Source organism: Spinacia oleracea, chromosome 2, assembly GCF_020520425.1.
Source record: "Spinacia oleracea cultivar Varoflay chromosome 2, BTI_SOV_V1, whole genome shotgun sequence".
Classification (NCBI taxonomy): domain Eukaryota; kingdom Viridiplantae; phylum Streptophyta; class Magnoliopsida; order Caryophyllales; family Amaranthaceae; genus Spinacia; species Spinacia oleracea.
Window position 1 is genome coordinate 72,427,458 of NC_079488.1, and position 9,602 is coordinate 72,437,059.

General features: G+C 37.2%; 1 long non-coding RNA gene across 1 annotated transcript; it reads right to left on the reverse strand.

Moving 5' to 3' along the window:
• Window positions 1-1,069: 1,069 nt before the first annotated feature.
• On the reverse strand, window positions 1,070-3,524 carry LOC110801285 (uncharacterized). Its single transcript, XR_008927150.1, has 5 exons — window positions 3,274-3,524; window positions 3,076-3,172; window positions 2,882-2,977; window positions 2,161-2,225; window positions 1,070-1,169 (listed from the first exon to the last, which is right to left on the reverse strand). It is a non-coding gene; the product is annotated as an uncharacterized lncRNA (long non-coding RNA).
• Window positions 3,525-9,602: the final 6,078 nt, after the last annotated feature.

The following is a 9,602-nucleotide window of genomic DNA, read 5'->3' on the forward strand; positions in this document are numbered from 1 at the left end:
AGATAAAACACGAAATACTTACATGGACAAGGCAAGAACAACAAGATCAAGGGGAGAGTAGTCGACCTTTGAGAGAGAAAAGCAAGAAAAAAAATTAATGTGGGTTCTCTTCAAATGGCACGGCAAGGGGGGCATTTATAGCCCAGCCCCTGCGCCGAACGCCGAGCCTTGCGCCGGGCGCCGCGCTGCTGCATGCGGAATCTTCTCCGCACGGTCCTCCGTGCTGATTGCACGTCCTTTGCTGCTACGGTTATCAGCACCAGACATCAAACATCAAAACATGCTACCTTCCGAAATTACGGGTATATACCTGTGTCTCCAAACACCAACAGATAAATATTTCAAGAATGCAAAGTCCGAAAAATACAAGAACTCATGCGTTCGACTCCAAACGGACCCAAGCTCCAGGAAAGTCAGCCGAAATTTCAAAATCTTAAGAGCCAATAAAAATCTCTTCTCCCCAGTGAAGCACATCCCCAGCGGATCAACTCCGGGTAATCAAAATTCAAAATTCAAGATTCAAATATTCAAGATTCAAAATTTTCGATGTCAAGCTCCGTCCTAAACCAGAGGCGGAAGAGCAGTACAAGTACAAAGCAGAGTCGTCGCAGCCGCACGGAGGTAGACTCTATCCTTTTTTTTCTAACGCCTGTCTTGTGCAGGTACCGGCGTTCAAAGAATGGTCTTGATTGCAGAACATCTTGGCCGTTCTCTGTCCCGAGTCGAAAACTTTGACTTGCGCTTTCCTAACCGGACGCTCAGTCAAAGTGGAGGCTTCTGTAGACACCTAAATCGTGTCTCCCCATTGGGATGATGACGATACCTGTAACACCCCAACAATTCCCATTTTCTAAAATAACCCCTTTTTAAATATAACTGTAGGGAATTATCAAAGTATTATCGCCCGTGTGAAAACGTTACGGCTTATTCAGAATTTTGCAGCGGAAAACATAAAACTAACTTTTAGGTTCATAAATAATCTATTACATATTAGGTCCAAACCAATTAACTGAATTAAGGAAATACGAATAGTACGACAAATTTCAAATCCAAGTTAACAAATTAAATTACTTAATTAAACGAATAGAACTACAAGCTCTCTAATCCCGATCCCAATGATGCATCATCTTCAAACCTGTAGATGGGCAACGCTTATTGATCCTTAGAGACTGCTCACCAAAGATGGGTCATTACAGGATCAATAAGGCATAGCCATGATCAACACACACAAACAAAGCACGTAATCAGCAAAGCTGAGTACTACATACTAAAACAACAACAATCCTAGCATGATACTATCAAACCAACAACCCTAACATGATACTAATAAATATAAGTAAGGACAGACAAAACATAATAATTTGACGATTATACTTGACTAGACTAAGCTAGGCTTAATAACCATAATATTATTTTAGTTGAAATAGACAATGGACCGAGTTGACCATCCAGAAGTCTTCACTAAGGAAGACGAGGTACGGGCGCGACTCCGTAACCTCAGTGACCTGCGATATCGAGGAACGTTTGAATAAAAATAGAACACGGTGATCAATCCGGTCCCAGAAAAGGCCATGGGCTACCACCATGAACCCCAACTCCTGTTTGTCCGTCACTTCAGACGTGCACAGTCTAAAGCTATTGCTATTCGGTTTCACTTTACATGATTTACAAATTGAGATTCCGTTATGACTCAACCATTACATAAGACATACAATTCACATTTGTTCACAACTGTTTTTATCTTGGAATTAAGTAAGTGATCATAAAAGCATCAATCAAGACTCATTCCAATTTATCCAACCTTTCCTTTAACCATGAGCAACCCTGTATATGGGCATAAAGTTTCAACTTACTAAACAAGGTCCTCCGCCCTCATAAAGTAGTGAAAAGATAGAAAGGGAACAACAACCAATCGATCCAAACCAATCATATAGAATAATCTAGTGTTCCCAACCAACATGTTTGTATCAATCATCCATACTAACATGTTACAGTTCTCATAGTGCAAAATAAGTTCAATAAGTTTGTCCAACAGTATTAAACATGCACATTCAATATAACCCAGTTCGTCCATAATATCAACATAACCAAGTTCAACAACAAGATTCAACATGGTTTCAACAATTAGCACACATTCCAAGCACACAGGTATGTACGTACCTTGTGTAAACAAACTGATAGGCCACTTTAACACTTTCAAAAGTCGCCTAAAGAGAATTCTCCGCCTAAAACAACCAACAAATAATCCCAATAAATTCCTAATCATTGACAACCATAAGAAAGCATTCTAAATGCATCCTAAAGATATTTAGAACTTTCCCCAATATCAAAACTTAAACATTTGATTTCCTAGAATCATGATTATTGAATTAGTGATTGAAATTCGTTGAAAACTTTTGCAAACATCGTACTTTAAATTTTCAGCAATATAATTTCATTTAAAAGCTTCACCATGGTCAATCTACGTTCCTAGTATCTCAACACAACCAATTCAATGATCCATACTCAACCCATCATGATTAATAATCATAAAAACCTTGAATTTCATACTTTAAATAATCAAAAATCAATATTTCAATGTAATTAGATAATCTGAAAATTAATAACTTTATTATAAAATCCATATAATCTCAAATTTATAATTTAAATCACAAAACCCATAACTTTAATTCAAGAAAACATAATTCAAGTTAATAAATTATGATTAAGCCCTAATCTTAATTTTAATTAATCAAAACTGAAAATTAATTCGTTTTTAATCTCAACATCAAATCTGAAAATCATATTTACCATAAAAATTATAAATTTAATTTAAGAACATAATCTAAATTAACAAACTTTAATTTAAAATAATTAGTTACTTAGGGTTTAAGAAAGTAACCAATTCAAGAAGGAGGAGAGAGAGTTGGCTGGCGGACAGAGGTGGCTTGCGGCAGGGCTGAGAGACGGCGGCACACGGTGGTGCTACTTGCGGTGGCTGCGCGAACGAGTGGTGGTCATCCACCATCAGTTGAATACACAACCACAACAAAAGAATAAAAGAGAAAAGAGAAAGGGAGGAGGAAAGAGAACTACCGGCGAGCAGGGACAAGGCAGCGGCGGCGCAGGCTGGGTGGCGACGCGGGGGCTGCGCGAGCAAGGTGGTGGTGAGAGCTGGTGGTCAGCGACGTGGCTGTTGGCTCGGGCAACAAAGAACGAGTGAGAAAGAGAGTCACACAAAAAGGAGAACGGAAGAGAAAGAAAGAAGGAGAAGGGGATGAAGCAGTGGCTTACCGGCGAGGTGGTCTGGCGGCCTTGGTGGCGTGCTCGTGGTGGTCGGCGGCTGGGCAGAGGGAGGAAGAGGAAGCAGGAAAGGAGAGAGATGGGTTTTGCCCTTTTTGGTTTTTACGTGAAGTAGGAATAGAGGGGTTTGGTGTTTTGTGTTTTGTGTTTTACATGGAGTAGAAGTATGGGGTTATGGGTTTATAATATTGGGCTTTATTCAATTGGGCTAGACTTAGGAATTTAGTTTTAGGATTCGAATCCAAAATCGAATAGGATCGTTTTCTAAATTTAATCGATTTTCGTAATTCGAATTCGTTTTAACGTAAAATTCGAAAATACATTTTGATTTCGTAAATCATTAAAGTATTCAAAATGAGATAAAATAATTATATTTTAATTACATATTCATTTCTAAAATCCGCAAATTGTACTTAAATATATTAAATATACGTAAAAAATATAAACAATGTATAAAATTACGGGGGATTACAATACCATTATCATTGCTAGGTGGTTGGAACAACTCCGTGCGGAATTCCCAATTGCTAAAACTTATTCCAAAATCCAAGGTTCAAAATCCAATCCCCGAGACCGTTCCCATCACGGAACTCGGTACAAAATACAATTTCCAAAAATCAATTTCAAAATCTAAGTACAATCTCACCCAATGTACCTCTCCATTGGTTTTACAAGGCCTTTTCCAGTCGAAACTACACTAAGCAATCCAAATTCGGGCGCCGACCCACAAAATCGAGCAAGCCGGGCCTCGTCCCGTAAAATCGAATTAAAAAAAAACCCGAAACGGCTAGTTTTTAGTCGCAAATTTTCGTAACCACCAAGCAAAGCTACGTGCCAAAAAACAGTACAATTCGTACAAGGGTACACCCACTACAAGCCAAACACAAGGACGACATCTTCGTCCTTGCTTGGCGTCTTCTGTGCCACGTCAGCGGTGCCAGGCGCCGTTGATGCGTTGGGCGCAGCTGTCAGCTGGCGATCAGCCTCTCATTTCCCTATTTAAACCCCTAATTTCCAGCACTTTAGGGCAGCAATTCACAACCAGAACGTGCATAATTGAAAGGCATTATTGAAATTGTGATATTGAAGTGCATAATTGAAAGATGCGATATTGAAATTGTACTATTGAATTTGAGATTCGAACACCAAACGACTTCTAAGCATAAGTGCGTCCGACACGGATTCAAGTCTAAAAATCTCAACTTTAGGTCAAGTTGCTCAACCCAAAGTGTCTTAGATTTTGGACATAGAAATTGAATTTGAAATATTGAATCTTTGAACATTGAACTTGTATATTGAAATAAGGAGTCTTGAATCTCAAAAATTAGACCTTCTAATGTTAAAAAGATATCATCTTTGATATGCTCCATGTATTGAAATGATTCTAGTTCAAGGAAGTGATTACAAACAACCTTAAACATCATTGAATCTTGAAATTTGGAAACTTGAACTTGAATATTGAAAAACGGAGTCTTGAATCTCAAATATTAGACCTTTAAACATTAAAAAGACCTCACCTTTGATTACTCCATGTTTGGAAATGATTCTAGTTCAAGGAGGTGATTACAAACAACCTTAAACATCATTGAATCTTGAAAATTTGTATTTGTATCATAGAAAGTGTTGATTTTGTAAAAGTATGTAATTTTTGTAAGTGACACTTTTAAGAGTAAAAGTTTCAACTTTACTAATCATTTTGAAAGAGAAATTATAGAAACATAGTAGATTAGGATTGGGATTCGGAATTATAAGGTTAGGTTTAGGCTAGAATTCCTCTTGGAGCTCCTAATTGCTTAGAAATTTGAGATTTGTATGGGATTTTTGAAGAGTTTGTATTTTGGATTTTGAGAGGCAATTTCAGAATTACGACGTTCTGGTTGTGAATTGCTGCCCTAAAGTGCTGGAAATTAGGGGTTTAAATAGGAAAATGAGAGGCTAAACGCCTGGTGACAGCTGCGCCCAGCGCCACGTCGGCGCCTGGCGCCGCTGATGTGGCACAGAAGACGCCAAGCAAGGACGAAGATGTCGTTCTTGCGTTTGGCTGGTTGTGGGCGTACCCTTTGTACGAATTGTACTGTTTTTTGGCACGTAGCTTTGCTTGGTGGTTAAGTAAATTTGCGACTAAAAACTAGCCGTTTTGGTTTTTCGAATTCGGTTTTACGGGATGAGGCCCGGCTTGCCCGGTTTTGTGGGTCGGCGCCCGAATTTGGATTGCTTAGTGTCATTTCGACTGGAAAAGGCCTTGTAAAACCAATAGAGTGGTCCATTAGGTGAGATTATACTTGGATTTTGAAATTGATTTTTGAAAATTGAATTTTGTACCGAGTTCCGTAAGGGGAACGGTCTCGGGAATTGGATTTTGGATCGTGGATTTTGGAATATGTCTTAGCAATTGGGACTTCCGCACGGAGTTGTTCCAACCACCTAGCCAGGATAATGGTATCGTCATCATTCCAATGGGGAGACACGATTTAGGTGTCTACACTCATGTATGTATATAAAAACATTATAGCCAAAGGCATATATTCACAGGAATAGAAAACTTAGAATCCCATTAGGATTAGAATCTCGATCCAACTAGGATTAGGAAAATTTATTCTAAAACTAAATCTAGAACCAGGGAAGTTGGAAACAACTCAAAAACCTTAATCCTAATCCAACTAGTCGGTTGGAGTAGCTTGCGGCCCAAGTTACTTGTGTAGCAAGAAAGCTTGGCGCCCAAGCTTGAGGCGTGCATAATCTGCGCATGCGCACAACACAATTGCTGCACATGTGCGCTCTATGCGTGTTTCCGCGTGCGTGCTGCTTCTCGTGCGTGCTTGTGCACGCTCGTGGCTCCCCCATGTGCCTGCCCTTGCGGCCAGCTCGTGGGCTTTCCTCGACCATGGGTCGCGATGCACGCGGCCTTTGGCCCGTGCTCAAGGCTTATGGTTCGACATTCGTGTTTCCGATTCATTTTCCAATTCCGGTAATATTTCAGATTCGAAAAATATTTCTGTTTCCGACTATATTTTCGATTCCGACAATATTTTCATTTCCGACAATATTTCCGATTCCGACAATATTTTTCATTTCCGAAAATATTTTTATTTCCGATAATAATTTCGTTTCTGACAATATTAAATCACATGTGAACGTTATAATTTTTAATCCGTTACAAATTATACTCGTTAACTATTACGTAGTACTTCCATAGTTCATTAATAAATGCTTCGTCAATAGGACGTAATAAACTTTATGTAGTAGTTATTAGTTAATCGTTATCGATTACGTAGTATTAAACTAAGTTCTATACAACTACTCCGTAGTATTCTATGCAAGCAATGCGTGCATATATTTTTAAAAATCTGATTTGATATATACGAAAGTATGTTCTAACGTTTTATAAATTTTTTTAACAACTAGTTGTTGGACCGTGCGCTAGCGCGCATGATCCCCCAAGATATACAAAATTATTTTGTAAAAATGTTACGTAAAATATAGGAACTTACGATTTATTGTAAATGCAAGAAACATGATAAATGCTAGAGATGATATGCTAAAATTGGATTTACATGTAATAGACAATACAAAATCATAAATATGTTGCAATGTAGGTGCGATGAATGGTTCGAAGGAACAATAACAAGCGAAAAGATTGACATCTCTTATGAGATTTCAAACTCCTCCACGTTTGTAAAAAAATAACTTAGCCACAACACCTAAAATTAATACTACAAATAAAATGCGGTCCCAAAGATAGAAAAATGTAATTAGTGAAATTAATGTAATTAATTTAGATAACAAATATCGTTTATGAGCAAATTAAATAAGTTCTAACAATGTTTGTTCTAACAAATAACAAAACGAAATAGAGTAAATTACAAGAACCAAGAAAATAATACATTTTGTATCACAAAATCATAATGACTCGATGTAGATATTAAGTTGTGATATTCTTGGCCATCATCTCCGCTTCCTCGTCAACCACAACACGAGATTTATGTGTGGATGACTTAACCTTTAAAGATTAAACAAACATGTTAACGTTAAAAAAAATCAGTCAACTAAGTCATATTCAAATTCAATGCTGGAGAACTATCTAAGGCTTATGTAAACAAAAGGAGGAATTGTCTCAATAACATGCTTAGCTCCATAATCCGAGGAGATTTCCATTTCCACAAAAACATGCCATCAATAAGCTCCATAGTCAGTAACATGTTGTTTGATACGAAGAAAGATATCTCATATCATGCTAAGAATAGTTCCAGGGAATGATGAGTATGGCTTCAAATGAAACAAGAGGAGAAGATAAGGAAGATAAGAACAGATAGTAAAGAAACTGGTTTCCTAGTAGGAAAAGTGTAGATTGACTTATATTTCTCTGCATATGTTTATATATAGGTTAAGTATCGGTAATTAGTTAATGTCTGGGACTCTAGAAATATTTAACTTACGTTTAAACACATAATAACAAACCTTAAGCATCTCTTTACAAAGAATTAAGCACTTGAAGCTTTAGGGAGTATAAAGTAACTTAACAAGAATATATCCCAAGGCAGAGGAAAAGAAATATATCTGGCCAATATATACTACCTCGTGAGATGAAACAAACGCTCCATAAAGTAGTTCAAGCAAAGAAATTATCAAAATTTGGCTTCAATACATACCCTTGAACAATAGTAGCCTTTCGTCCAGTCTTCCCCCTCTCCTAGAAATCTTCCTCTATTGGCCTACTGGCCTTACTGTTGTGCACATGTGCTTTTGAATCTCCAACTGCTTAAACAATACAGCCTCCGATCAATTCAACAAAGATAGACACACAAAAGATTGCCTCTTTTCAAGAACTAAACCAACCCCCCTACTGATGCATCAATTTTCAGATGGAGTTTCAAATGGAATCCCTATTGTAATTTGTCAGCATAATCAGATGTCAAAGCACCTACTTTGATTTTTTTAAAAAACTTTAGATTATGTTCAAGAGTTTGTCTTTCCTATCTGATTAGGGTATAAACGAAAAAAATCCAAGCAAGAGAGGTAAGGTATATAGAACCCATATATTCAATCTCATTTTCTTATTTGTCATAGATTCATCCTAAATTGTTCTCCATAGGTCCAGGGACAAAGAAGGATTGGAAAAATAAGGTCGGAGTTGCGCTAATCCTGGAGGACGATCGCATTCTGTTCTACTGCACCGGAAAGTAGCGTGGAAACGTCTTTTAGGACAGTGGGTGTTCATGACGCAACAATTGTTCATCTATCCGTTCATCACATCAGATAAGTTTGTTCTAATTTTTGTATTATCACAACACTCTATTCCCTTCCTAAAAGCAGATCATGGAGGAATTAGAACAATTGCCGTACTTAACCGTAATCTTTTATATTACAAGCCATTTTATATTCTTCTTATTTTTTCAGGAAAAAAGGTAACAATTTATTGCAAAAATAAATAAAAATAACGTAAAACCCCCTTTCTGGGTATTACTGATTTATTGGCATGATTCCTATATTACAACAATGCTCAAAAAATGTAATCAACATCATATACACCAAATCTACAAAGCAAACTATTTTTGCTTTTGAACTGAAGACAAGGAAAACAACTAACTGTCGCATTTGAACTATTGTATGCTTGTATAACAAGGTTTCAACGACCCGAACACCCGACCCATGATAGTGCCACAAGATCCTACTTGTTTAAGCAATACTTACAGGCACTTCACTCAGAGGTTGCCACAAAATGATTGCATCCAACCCATTTGGACAGAAATGCTTGGTCCTATCTCGCCTGCGAAAAAGGAACATTTATTAGGGACTGGACAAGAGAAAGAAACATTTTATTAGGGACAGGGCAAGAAAAGTAACATTTTATTAGGGACGAGGGAACCAAGAGTTTAACATATATATAATGCAACTTTGCTTATGCTCTAGTTTTGTACAATACAACTTCCATTTCCAACAAATTTAGAAAAAATAGAATTTTTGACAAGGAACAAAACAAAAATATTCATATCATAAGAATGAAAACGATGTTTTAGCACACTTCTCTTGCTATCATGAAGAGACGAGAAACATAACATCATGAACCTGAGAAAAAGCACTACACTTACCAGAAACATAATGCAAAAATATTAACATCAAAACTCTAAACTTCCACATAGTTTCTGTTGGACCTTTTTACTTCCAGTCATGTGTTCAGCTTCCATTCATCATTATCATGACCATCAAGGAAAATACAAGCCTTGTACCATTTCCGCACATAAGAACCCAAATACAAGCATTAGCATTCTAAGACTGAGAGAACAATGAAGCTTGTTAAGAATGAATTTAAGAAAGCATTG